Here is a 14,421-nt window from a genome sequence, read left to right as displayed (position 1 = left end):
AAAGGCTCTGAAATGGAAATAAGTCAATGCTCATTGCTTGCTCACCTTGTGCTAAATCACGCTCAAAATGGGAGGCTCACTGTCTCAAAACTAATCTAAGAGAAGTTGCGACTGCATGCCTAAATTATATCACTGACTGGAGTGATACAGTACTTAATCATCTATTCCAACACAGACCTGAACCTCAAAATACCAAAGATAAATTGGGTCCAAAATAGTCCTTCATAACAAGACTATTTGATTATGCATTGAAAATCCTCACTTCATGTAACAAATCATTAATATGCATCTATTCATTAGCAATCTTAAATTGTTGCTCCGAGCTACTCCGCATGCACAGTCACAAAAATACACCCCCCCCCCCACCCACACACACACACACACATACACACCGTATTAAAACATAATGAAGCAGATGCATTACTTAAGAGGGAGAATTCAATTGGACCGTGCTCCATCTTCATTTGGTCTGTAATGGTGTAATGGCCTTGTGTGTTTTTGAAAATGTCAAGCATGGAGTCTGTATGGAAATCACTTCCTGTTGTAATTATGACAAATTGAGCCTGGTTTCATAGGCTGTGTTCCAAATGGCACCTTGTATAGGCCCTATACAGGGAAAGCCACAAAAAATAGTCAAAGACAATCACCCAAGTCATAGACTGTTCTCTCTGCTACCGCACGGCAAGATGTACTGGAGCGCCAAGTCTAGGTCCAAAAGGCTCCTTAACAGCTTCTACCCCCAAGCTATAAGACTGCTGAACAATTCATCAAATGGCCCCCCGCACTATTTACAGTGTTACTTTTTACTTTATTTAGTAAATATTTATTGAACTGCATTGTTGGTTAAGTAAGTAAGTAAGTAAGCAAGCATTTCATGGCAAGGTCAACACCTGTTGTATTCAGCGCATATGACAAAAGTAGTGCACTATGTAGAGATTGGATGCCATTTGGGACGCGGTCCAGGTTCATACTCATCTCTGAACAGTCCAGTCAGCAGGAAGCATAGTGATGTAGAGACTGTAACCTGTAGAGAGACAGAGAGTAAACACAGTGTGATGAGATAGGGAATGGCTGGATGGAGAACTAGAGGCTGTGTGTGTGTGTGTGTGTGTGTGTGTGTGTGTGTGTGTGTGTGTGTGTGTGTGTGTGTGTGTGTGTGTGTGTGTGTGTGTGTGTGTGCGTGTGTGCGTGTGTGCGTGTGTGCGTGGGTGCGTGGATGCGTGCGGGCGTGCGTGCGCGACGTAGGGTCCGCCTGTCATTATACCCATCTCCACCTGGGAAATCTTATAGCTCGCTATGATGGAGAAAAGAGAGGCGCAGCTAACAATGCAGCCAACAACACAGCTAGCACAGCTAACCACCTAACACAGCCTTCCACCTAACAACTTAACACAGCTAACAACTTAACAACACAGCTAACAACACAGCTAACAACACAGCTAACAACCTAACACAGCTAACAACCTAACACAGCTAACAACCTAACAACCCAGCTAACACAGCTAACAACACAGCTAACAACCTAACAACACAGCTAACACAGCTAACAACACAGCTAACAACCTAACACAGCTAACAATCTAACACAGCTAACAACCTAACAACACAGCTAACACAGCTAACAACACAGCTAACAACCTAACAACACAGCAAACACAGTTAACAACCTAACACAGCTAACACAGTTAACCTAACAACACAGCTAACACGGCTAACAACCTAACAACAGAGCTAACACAGCTACAGAAATTTGGATGGAACACTAGAGAGAAACCCATGCAGCCATATGTTTCCCTCCTCTCCTCCTCTAGGAACCATCCACAGGGAGAGTGTACCAACCAAGCCAGCATAATGAAGGGCAGAGAGGTTAACGGGAGAGCAAGCAGTGTTCGTCCCTCCCTCTCTGTTCCCTGGGACTAAGTGCTGATGGGGTCAGGGCCTCCATCTACCAGGGCTTCTTTTGAATTCATCAAATGGGACTGTCACAATCATAGAAAATAATACATCAGGTTCTGTATGTATGGTCACAATGCAGTATACCTATACTGTAAACAGGACCCATAGCATCACTTGCATCATACATGCACAACTGTGAGTCACTTGAATTAGGAATAGTTGAATTATGAATCAAGGGTTCATCTTAGGTACTTAATTATGACAAAGCAAAAACAAGTTTAGAAATGTTTGCAAATGTTTCAAAATAAAAAAATATCACATTTTCATAAGTATTCAGACCTTTTAGTCAGTACTTTATTGAAGCACCTTTGGCAGCGATTACAGCCTTGAGTCTTCTTGGGTATGACACTACAAGTTTGACACACCTGTATTTGGGGAGTTTCTCCCATTCTTCTTTGCAGATCCTTTCAATCGCTGTCAGGTTGGTTGTGGAGCGTCGTTGCATAGCTATTTTCAGGTCTCTCCAGAGATGTTCAATGGCGTTCAAGTCCAGGCTCTGGCTGGGCCACTCAAGGACACTCCTGGGTTGTCTTGGCTGTGTGCTTAGTGTCACTGTCATGTTGGAAAGTGAATCTTCGCCCCAGTCTGAGGTCCTGAGCGCTCTGGAGCAGGTTTTTATCAAGGAGTTCTGTACTTTGCTCAGTTCATCTTTCCTTCGATCCTGACTAGTCTCCCAGTCCCTGCTGCTGAAAAACATTGCCACAGCATGATGCTGCCACCACCATGCTTCACTGTAGGGATAGTGCCAGGTTTCCTCCAGACGTGACGCTTGGCATTCAGGCCAAAGAGTTCAATCTTGGTTTCAACAGACCAGAGAATCTTGTTTCTCATGGTCTGAGAGTCTTTAGGTGCCTTTTGGCAAACTCCAAGCGGGCTGTCATGTGCCTTTTACTGAGGAGTGGCTTCCGTCTGGCCACTCTACCATAAAGGCCTGATTGGTAGAGTGCTGCAGAGATGGTTGTCCGTAGAGTCTTGGCGGTTCCAAACTTCTTCCATTTAAGAATGATGGAGGCCACTGGGTTCCTGGGGACATTCAATGCTGCAGAAATGTTTTGGTACCTTCCCCAGATCTGTGCTTTGACACAATCCTGTCTCGGAGTTCTACGAACAATTCCTTCCACCACATGGCTTGGTTTTTGCTCTGACATGTACTGTCAACTGTGGGACATTACATAGACAGGTGTGTGCCTTTCCAAATCATGTCCAATCAATTGAATTTACCACAGGTGAACTCCAATCAAGTTGTAGAAACATCTCAAGGATGATCAATGGAAACAGGATCCACAGAGCTCAATTTTGAGTCTCATAGCAAAGGATCTGAATACTTATGTAAATAAGTTATTATTATTTTTTTTATTTTTTTATAGATTTGCAAAAATTTCTAAACCCCTGTTTTCACTTTGTCATTATCAGGTATTGTGTGTACAGTCGTGGCCAAAAGTTTTGAGAATGACACAAATATTAATTTTCAGTTTGTTTGATGGCAATTTGCATATACTCCAGAATGTTATGAAGAGTGATCAGATGAATTGCAATTAATTGCATAGTCCCTCTTTGCCATGCAAATGAACTGAATCCCCCAAAAACATTTCCACTGCATTTCAGCCCTGTCACAAAAGGACCAGCTGACATCATGTCAGTGAGTCTCTCGTTAACACAGGTGTGAGTGTTGACGAGGACAAGGCTGGAGATCACTGTCATGCTGATTGAGTTCGAATAACAGACTGGAAGCTTCAAAAGGAGGGTGGTGCTTGGAATTATTTTATTTTACTAGGCAAGTCAGTTAAGAAGAAATTCTTATTTTCAATGACGGCCTAGGAACAGTGGGTTAGCTGCCTGTTCAGGGGCAGAACTACAGATTTGTACCTTGTCAGCTCAGGGATTTGAACTTGCAATCTTTCGGTTACTAGTCCAACGCTCTAACCACTAGGCTACCCTGCCGCCCCATTCTACCGGAGTCAATGTTCTTCCTCGGTCAACCATGGTTCCCTGCAAGGAAACACGTGCCGTCATCATTGCTTTGCACAAAAAGGGCTTCACAGGCAAGGATATTGCTGCCAGTAAGATTGCACCTAAATCAACCATTTATCGGATCATCAAGAACTTCAAGGAGAGCGGTTCAATTGTTGTGTAGAAGGCTTCAGGGCGCCCAAGAAAGTCCAGCAAGCGCCAGGACTGTCTCCTAAAGTTGATTCAGCTGCGGGATCGGGGCACCACCAGTACAGAGCTTGCTCAGGAATGGCAGCAGGCAGGTGTGAGTGCATCTGCACGCACAGTGAGGCGAAGACTTTTGGTGGATGGCCTGGTGTCAAGAAGGGCAGCAAAGAAGCCACTTCTCTCCAGGAAAAACATCAGGGACAGACTGATATTCTGTAAAAGGTACAGGGATTGGACTGCTGAGGACTGGGGTAAAGTTATTTTCTCTGATGAATCCCCTTTCCGATTGTTCGGGGCATCCGGAAAAAGATTGTCCGGAGAAGACAAGGTGAGCGCTACCATCAGTCCTGTGTCATGCCAACAGTAAAGCATCCTGAGACCATTCATGTGTGGGGTTGCTTCTCAGCCAATGGAGTGGGAAGGGTCAACACCGCAAATATTGACTCTTTGCATCAACTCCATATAAGTGTCAATAAAAGCCTTAGACACTTGTGAAATGCTTGAAATTATACTCCAGTATCCATAGCAACATCTGACAAAAATATCTATTGACACTGAAGCAGCAAACTTGTGGAAATTAATATTTTTGTCATTCTCAAAACTTATGGCCATGAGTGTAGATTGATGCGGATTTTTTATTTTATTTAATCCATTTTAGAATAAGGCTGTAACTTAACAAAATGTGGAAGAAGTCAAGGGGTCTGAATACTTTCCGAATGAACTGTATCTACCCACAGGACACACACTGGTTGAATCAACGTTGTTTCCACGTCATTTCAATTACATTTAGTTGAACCAAAATAGAATACGTTGAATTGACATCTGTGCCCAGTGGGTAGTAATCAGGTTAAAATGTGAAAGTAAATCCTCTACCTGATACTCTACCAATGACTCCTTAACTTAGCTCACCTTTGATGCCACATGTCTCTAGATATGACTATTTCACTGTGAAAGGTCATCAGTCACTGACAATCACCTTTTCTGAACTCTTCTTGAACTGCGCTGTTGGTTAAGGGCTTGTAAGTAAGCATTTCACGGTAAGATCGACCCTTATTGTATTCGGCGCATGTGACAAATACAGTTTGATTTGAATAATGTTTCACATCGGAGGTGTATTTTTCATGAATCCCATTATTATCTTAATTACATGAATAGCTCATCAGTCACCCCTCGAGACATCCAGGTTAACTCCCACAATTTTCAATGCTCTGGCTTAGCAGCGTCTGTACTTAATAGAGCGTCAGTTTGACAGAGAGGAACTACAGGCACGTCACTCCCTTGTCCGCTTGAATGAAATACAAAATAGTAGCTAGCGAGAGGGAGATCATGGAGGTTATTTTGAATGTGTGCATTTTGCAAATGGCTAGTTTGCATCAACTACTGTACCTTCACTAAAACCACCACTTTGGTTTCGAATCGCGACGTTCTGGCATGTCTGCCTCATGATTTGTTGGGGTAGTGTCTGAAGAGGACCCACTCCGGAATATTATTTTTTGTCCTCGTCAAAGTTGACAAAAGAGTTCGTCATTGAAACCAGACCTTAGTCACTGTTGCCTAGGGTCAGGTTTTCGAGAATATCAACCACCTTGAAAAATAACAAACCAAGAGTACCTGAAGTGAAATATTAGCCTAGTCCCACATCAATTTGTGCCGTCAGCCAGCTTGTATGGTTATTAGCCTAGTCCCAGATCAATTTGTGTCATCTTGCCACCTTGTATGGTCATTGTCACACTAATTTAGCAAGACAGCACAAACAGATCTGAGACCAGTCTAGGGCATTACAGCATAACTGGAAAATCTAATTAAAATGTTGACAATACAGTAACTAACAGGTACTGTACACCCTCCACTGCCTCTGGTGAGAGCCATTTGAATCACAAATAACATCATACATTTACAGAGCACAAGGGAAGCCACTGATGCACAATACAGCCTTGCGACTAAGGATTAAAACCCCTATGCCCCAATTTGCATCTAAATAAATAAAAACTTACACTGCATGTTACCGTTCAACTGTATCTCAATATGCAAGCCAGCAGATAGGGGAAAATAAACTTGTTTCATGTTGCCTTGGAGACCGTGGTCATTTTACACATACATTTTTATGCTATTACACATTTTTCTCTGTTTTTTTTAACGTTTCATTCAGGGCCTGTACTACAGTCCTATGCCACTACTGAATATAGATATTTATATTTACATATACACTACCGGTCAAAGGTTTTAGAACACCTACTCATTCAAGGGTGTTTCTTTATTTTTACTATTTTCAACATTGTAGAATAATAGTGAAGACATCAAAACTATGAAATAACACATATGGAATCAATCCCCCGACCTCAACCAAATTGAGATGATTTGGTATGAGTCGGACCGCAGAGTGAAGGAAAAGCAGCCAACAAGTGCTCAGCATATGTGGGAACTCCTTCAAGACTGTTGGAAAAACATTCCAGGTGAAGCTGGTTGAGAGAATGCCAAGAGTGTGCAAAGCTGTCATCAAGGCGAAGGGTTGCTATTTGAAGAATATAAAATATATTTTGATTTGTTGAACCCTTTTTTGGTTACTACATGATTCCATATGTTATTTCATAGTTTTGACATCTTCACTATTATTCTACAATGTAGAAAATAGTGAAAATAAAGAAAAACACTTGAATGAGTAGGTGTTCAACATTTTTTGACTGGTAGTGTAGACTCATCCAGGGGTGCAACTTTGGTTTTAGAAGTGGGGAGGCAGATTATTTTATATATATATATAAAATAATATATATATATATATATATATATATATATATATATATATATATATATATATATATATAAATATACAGTTGAAGTCGGAAGTTTACATACACCTTAGCCAAATACATTTAAACTCAGTTTTTCACAATTCCTGACATTTAATCCTAGTATAAATTCCATGTCTTAGGTCAGTTAGGATCACTACTTTACTTTAAGAATAATAATAGAGAGAATTATTTATTTCAGCTTTTATTTCTTTCCTGACATTCCCAGTGGGTCAGAAGTTTACATACACTCAAATAGTATTTGGTAGCATTGCCTTTAAATTGTTTATCTTGGGTCAAACGTTTCAGGTAGCCTTCCACAAGCTTCCCACAATAAATTGGGTGAATTTTGGCCCATTCCTCCTGACAGAGCTGGTGTAACTGAGTCAGGTTTGTATGCCTCCTTGCTCGCACACGCTTTTTCAGTTCTGCCCCAAAAAATTCTATAGGATTGAGGTCAGGGCTTTGTGATGGCCACTCCAATACCTTGACTTTGTTGTCCTTAAGCCATTTTGCCACAACTTTTGAAGTATGCTTGGGGTCCTTGTCCATTTGGAAGACCCATTTGCGACCAAGCTTTAACTTCCTGACTGATATCTTGAGATGTTGCTTCAATATATCCACATAATGTTCCATCTTCATGATGATGTCTATTTTGTGAAGTGCACCAGTCCCTCCTGCAGCAAAGCAACCCCACATGATGCTGCCACCCCGTGCTTCACGATTGGAATGGTGATCTTCGGCTTGCAAGCATCCCTCTTTTTCCTCCAAACATAACAATGGTCATTATGGCCAAACAGTTCTATTTTTGTTTCATCAGACAAGAGGACATTTCTCCAAAATGTACAATCTTTGTCCCCATGTGCATTTGCAAACCATAGTCTGGCTTTTTTATGGCGGTTTTGGAGCAGTGGCTTCTTCCTTGCTGAGCGGCCTTTCAGGTTACGTCAATATAGGACTCATTTTACTGTGGATATAGATACTTTTGTACCTGTTTCCTCCAGCATCTTGACAAGGTCCTTTGCTGTTGTTCTGGGATTGATTTGCACTTCTCCCACCAAAGTACGTTCATCTCTAGGAGACAGAACGCGTCTCCTTCCTGAGCTGTATGACAGCTGCGTGGTCCAATGGTGTTTATACTTGCGTACTATTGTTTGTACAGATGAACGTGGTGCCTTCAGGCATTTGAAAATTGCTCCCAAGGATGAACCAGACTTGTGGAGGTCTCCAATTTTTTGGGCTGATTTCTTTTGATTTTTCCATGATGTCAAGCAAAGAGGCACTGAGTTTGAAGGTAGGCCTTGAAATACATCCACAGGTACACCTCCAATTGACTCAAATTATGTCAATTAGACAATTAGAAGCTTCTAAAGCCATGACATCATTTTCTGGAATTTTCAAGTTGTTTAAAGGCACAGTCAACTTAGTGTATGTAAACTTCTGACCCACTGGAATTGTGATACAGTGAGTTATAAGTGAAATAATATGTCTGTAAACAATTGTTGGAAAAATGACTTGTGTCATGCACATAGTAGATGTCCTAACCGACTTGCCAAAACTATAGTTTGATCACAAGAAATTTGTGAAGTGGTTGAAAAACGAGTTTTAATGACTCCAACCTAAGTGTATGTAAACTTCTGACTTCAACTGTATATATATATATATATCTATATATATTTTTTTAAATCGGATAAACACTCCAAACAGCCTACCAGACCACCCGGAGGCGTCTGCATGGTCCTAAAGCACACCGTTGCCTCCTTTCTTATCACATTCTAATGATAAAACTGGGGGAGACAAACATTTCAGACTGTGTGGGGGGGGGGCTGACCCCCGTTCCCACTGAAAGTTGCGCCCCTGGATTCATCCTAGGTTTACTGTCTGTCTTGACTTTATGACCTCTGATGTACAATCTCTAGCAAATCCATCTAACACCACACCATGACTGCATGTCACAGAAAGTCAGATTGGACAAAGCGACATCATTGGCTTTGACTGGCTTTACCCAACTGTAAATTAGACTTTAAAACGTACTCAGGGAAACGTGAAAGCCGAGGCAGGGACTGGGATTGACACATATGTGATTGATATGTATTGCATGTGGATGGGAATCTGGGAATGTGCTTCTGATAGCATTCACATAACTGGGAGGTGGGAGCACACACACACCTTACCGCCAATCATCAGTCCCCTAACCAAACCACCCAGCAAATGAAACCCAGACTTGATTGATCTCAGAGTAACCTATAGGGTTTACTGTTCTCATAATTGGTGCCCCACAGCAACAATATTGCCTCATAAATAAGAGTGTGCTAGTGATGAAATATTCATGTATAGAAACAAAAAGGGAATGGTGGTGGGCTCTCCCTATACTCTTAAAGGGCAATTCCGCCACTTCTCAACCTCATATTCATTTTCTCTAGCAACAGACGGCATTTCCATGATCTGTGGTGAAAAAGATAAGAATAAAGTTCCTAAAATATTATTCTCTGTGACATAACAGGGTATGATTAAAATCAGGGATTTTTTAAACGTGCAGAGAGTTGCTAGTCAGAGGGAGGGTATTTTCTTGATCCCCACGTCACCGCAAATCTCATAGTGTTTGAAAATGACTTCTTAAAAATGCTTTCACTTTTGATGATGTCATCAGGCAGAGCTTTTTTACTTTATATTTTTTCCCCAACAAAATGCTGAAGTTTTCACATACGCACACTGGTATTGTGCTGGAAATAATGAAAATGAGGTTGAAAAGTGGTGGAATTGCCCTTTAATGAGGAGAGCTTGAGAAATGCTGCAGGCTCCTCATTCCAATGCCAAGCGACAGCCATTGATTCAGCACAGAGGGTACATCTAGATCAGAGGTGGGCAATCATTTTGACTCGAGGACCACATTGAGATTTCAAAATTCAGCCAAGGGCCAGACTATTTTATTTACGGACCAATTTGTTTGTCAAAAGCAATTTGCGGGCCAGAAAAAGGGCAGTGGGGGAAATTATTATTTTGGGTTAAAAAACATTCCAGCCCACTCTTGAATGTGTAAAACTAGATAGAAAGTATGTAGGAATTATAAAGGACATATATATTTTCAAATAATTTCCCCCATTCCCTTTTTTTTACTCAAACCTCCCGTGGGCCGGATTGAACGGGCTGTGGAGCAGTCCGCGGCGGTAGTTTGCCCACGCCTGATCTAGACTTTCGTTGCATGTCTCGTCTGCGGCATGGGCAGGCAGGTCCACAGACATGCAAAATCACACTCACACAGGCTAATACGACCCCCTCCTTAAAGGTTAATTAGCTGTGTGTGGTAGCTAGCAATACAGGAGACTGGAGACACTGTCAAAGGTGTTATTTGTTTGTCTATGTTATTGATTAGGCCAGCTTGTTTTCTCACAACACATTTTGCCTCCAATGCCCACCTCCCATTGCCTGGCAGACAGACACACACGACCAGCCCCTCCAAACAGTAAGCACACTCATGATAGCGAGCAGTGAGTGGCCAACGAGGGAGCTCAGATCGCCTTTTGATGTCATGCTGCTGTGAGAACAGAGCACAGCGGACAGCTTGATACTCATGATCATTTACTATACAGAGTTTAACCATTCTGATTCTATACAGAGTTCAGCCATCTACACTGTTCTGATTCTATACAGAGTTCAGCCATCTACACTGTTCTGATTCTATACAGAGTTCAGCCATCTACACTGTTCTGATTCTATACAGAGTTCAGCCATTACACTGTTCTGATTCTATACAGAGTTCAGCCATCTACACTGTTCTGATTCTATACGGAGTTCAGCCATCTACACTGTTCTGATTCTATACAGAGTTCAGCCATCTACACTGTTCTGATTCTATACAGAGTTCAGCCATCTAAGCTGTTCTGATTCTATACGGAGTTCAGCCATCTACACTGTTCTGATTCTATACAGAGTTCAGCCATCTACACTGTTCTGATTCTATACAGGGTTCAACCATCTACACTGTTCTGATTCTATACAGAGTTCAGCCATCTACACAGTTCTGATTCTATACGGAGTTCAGCCATCTACACTGTTCTGATTCTATACAGAGTTCAGCCATCTACACTGTTCTGATTCTATACAGAGTTCAGCCATCTACACTGTTCTGATTCTTTTCAGTGTTCAGCCATCTACACTGTTCTGATTCTATACAGAGTTCAGCCATCTACACTGTTCTGATTCTATATAGAGTTCAGCCATTACACTGTTCTGATTCTATACAGAGTTCAGCCATCTACACTGTTCTGATTCTATACAGAGTTCAGCCATTACACTGTTCTGATTCTATACAGAGTTCAGCCATCTACACTGTTCTGATTCTATAGAGAGTTCAGCCATCTACACTGTTCTGATTCTATACAGAGTTCAGCCATCTACACTGTTCTGATTCTATACAGAGTTCAGCCATCTACACTGTTCTGATTCTATACAGAGTTCAGCCATTACACTGTTCTGATTCTATACAGAGTTCAGCCATCTACACTGTTCTGATTCTATACAGAGTTCAGCCATCTACACTGTTCTGATTCTATACAGAGTTCAGCCATCTACACTGTTCTGATTCTATACAGGGTTCAACCATCTACACTGTTCTGATTCTTTACAGGGTTCAGCCATCTACACTGTTCTGATTCTATACAGTGTTCAGCCATCTACACTGTTCTGATTCTATACAGGGTTTAGCCATCTACACTGTTCTGATTCTATACAGAGTTCAGCCATCTACACTGTTCTGATTCTATACAGGGTTCAGCCATCTACACTGTTCTGATTCTATACGGAGTTCAGCCATCTACACTGTTCTGATTCTATACAGAGTTCAGCCATCTACACTGTTCTGATTCTGTACAGGGTTCAGCCATCTACACTGTTCTGATTCTATACAGGGTTCAGCCATCTACACTGTTCTGATTCTATACAGGGTTCAGCCATCTACACTGTTCTGATTCTATACAGAGTTCAGCCATCTACACTGTTCTGATTCTATACAGAGTTCAGCCATCTACACTGTTCTGATTCTATACGGAGTTCAGCCCTCTATACTGTTCTGATTCTATACAGAGTTCAGCCATCTACACTGTTCTGATTCTATACAGAGTTCAGCCATCTACACTGTTCTGATTCTATACAGAGTTCAGCCATCTACACTGTTCTGATTCTATACAGAGTTCAGCCATCTACACTGTTCTGATTCTATAGAGTTCAGCCATCTACACTGTTCTGATTCTATACAGAGTTCAGCCATCTACACTGTTCTGATTCTGTACAGGGTTCAGCCATCTACACTGTTCTGATTCTATACAGGGTTCAGCCATCTACACTGTTCTGATTCTATACAGAGTTCAGCCATCTACACTGTTCTGATTCTATACAGAGTTCAGCCATCTACACTGTTCTGATTCTATACAGAGTTCAGCCCTCTATACTGTTCTGATTCTATACAGGGTTCAGCCATCTACACTGTTCTGATTCTATACAGAGTTCAGCCATCTACACTGTTCTGATTCTATACAGAGTTCAGCCATCTACACTGTTCTGATTCTATACAGAGTTCAGCCATCTACACTGTTCTGATTCTATACGGAGTTCAGCCCTCTATACTGTTCTGATTCTATACAGAGTTCAGCCATCTACACTGTTCTGATTCTATACAGAGTTCAGCCATCTACACTGTTCTGATTCTATACAGAGTTCAGACATCTACACTGTTCTGATTCTATACAGAGTTCAGCCATCTACACTGTTCTGATTCTATAGAGTTCAGCCATCTACACTGTTCTGATTCTATACAGAGTTCAGCCATCTACACTGTTCTGATTCTATACAGAGTTCAGCCATCTACACTGTTCTGATTCTATACAGAGTCCAGCCCACTATACTGTTCTGATTCTATACAGAGTTCAGCCATCTACACTGTTCTGATTCTATACAGGGTTTAGCCATCTACACTGTTCTGATGCTATACAGAGTTCAGCCATCTACACTGTTCTGATTCTATACAGAGTTCAGCCATCTACACTGTTCTGATTCTATACAGGGTTCAACCATCTACACTGTTCTGATTCTATACAGGGTTCAGCCATCTACACTGTTCTGTTTCTATACAGAGTTCAGCCATCTACACTGTTCTGATTCTATACAGAGTTCAGCCATCTACACTGTTCTGATTCTATACAGAGTTCAGCCATCTACACTGTTCTGATTCTATACGGAGTTCAGCCCTCTATACTGTTCTGATTCTATACAGAGTTCAGCCATCTACACTGTTCTGATTCTATACAGAGTTCAGCCATCTACACTGTTCTGATTCTATACAGAGTTCAGCCATCTACACTGTTCTGATTCTATACAGAGTTCAGCCATCTACACTGTTCTGATTCTATAGAGTTCAGCCATCTACACTGTTCTGATTCTATACAGAGTTCAGCCATCTACACTGTTCTGATTCTATACAGAGTTCAGCCATCTACACTGTTCTGATTCTATACAGAGTCCAGCCCACTATACTGTTCTGATTCTATACAGAGTTCAGCCATCTACACTGTTCTGATTCTATACAGGGTTTAGCCATCTACACTGTTCTGATGCTATACAGAGTTCAGCCATCTACACTGTTCTGATTCTATACAGAGTTCAGCCATCTACACTGTTCTGATTCTATACAGGGTTCAACCATCTACACTGTTCTGATTCTATACAGGGTTCAGCCATCTACACTGTTGTGATTCTATACAGAGTTCAGGCATCTACACTGTTCTGATTCTATACAGGGTTCAGCCATCTACACTGTTCTGATTCTATATGGAGTTCAGCCATCTACACTGTTCTGATTCTATACAGAGTTCAGCCATTACACTGTTCTGATTCTATACAGAGTTCAGCCATCTACACTGTTCTGATTCTATACAGAGTTCAGCCCTCTATACTGTTCTGATTCTATACAGAGTTCAGCCATCTACACTGTTCTGATTCTATACAGGGTTCAACCATCTACACTGTTCTGATTCTATACAGGGTTCAGCCATCTACACTGTTCTGATTCTATACAGAGTTCAGCCCACTATACTGTTCTGATTCTATAGAGTTCAGCCATCTACACTGTTCTGATTCTATACAGAGTTCAGCCATCTACACTGTTCTGATTCTATACAGGGGTTAGCCATCTACACTGTTCTGATTCTATACGGAGTTCAGCCATCTACACTGTTCTGATTCTATACGGAGTTCAGCCATCTACACTGTTCTGATTCTGTACAGAGTTCAGCCATCTACACTGTTCTGATTCTTTTCAGTGTTCAGCCATCTACACTGTTCTGATTCTATACAGAGTTCAGCCATCTACACTGTTCTGATTCTATACAGGGTTCAGCCATCTACACTGTTCTGATTCTATATGGAGTTCAGCCATCTACACTGTTCTGATTCTATACAGAGTTCAGCCATCTACACTGTTCTGATTCTGTACAGGGTTCAGCCATCTACACTGTTCTGATTCTATACA

The sequence above is a fragment of the Salmo trutta genome, chromosome 11 (genome assembly GCF_901001165.1).
Source record: "Salmo trutta chromosome 11, fSalTru1.1, whole genome shotgun sequence".
In the NCBI taxonomy this organism is placed as follows: domain Eukaryota; kingdom Metazoa; phylum Chordata; class Actinopteri; order Salmoniformes; family Salmonidae; genus Salmo; species Salmo trutta.
Note: the sequence above shows the minus strand (reverse complement) of the source record.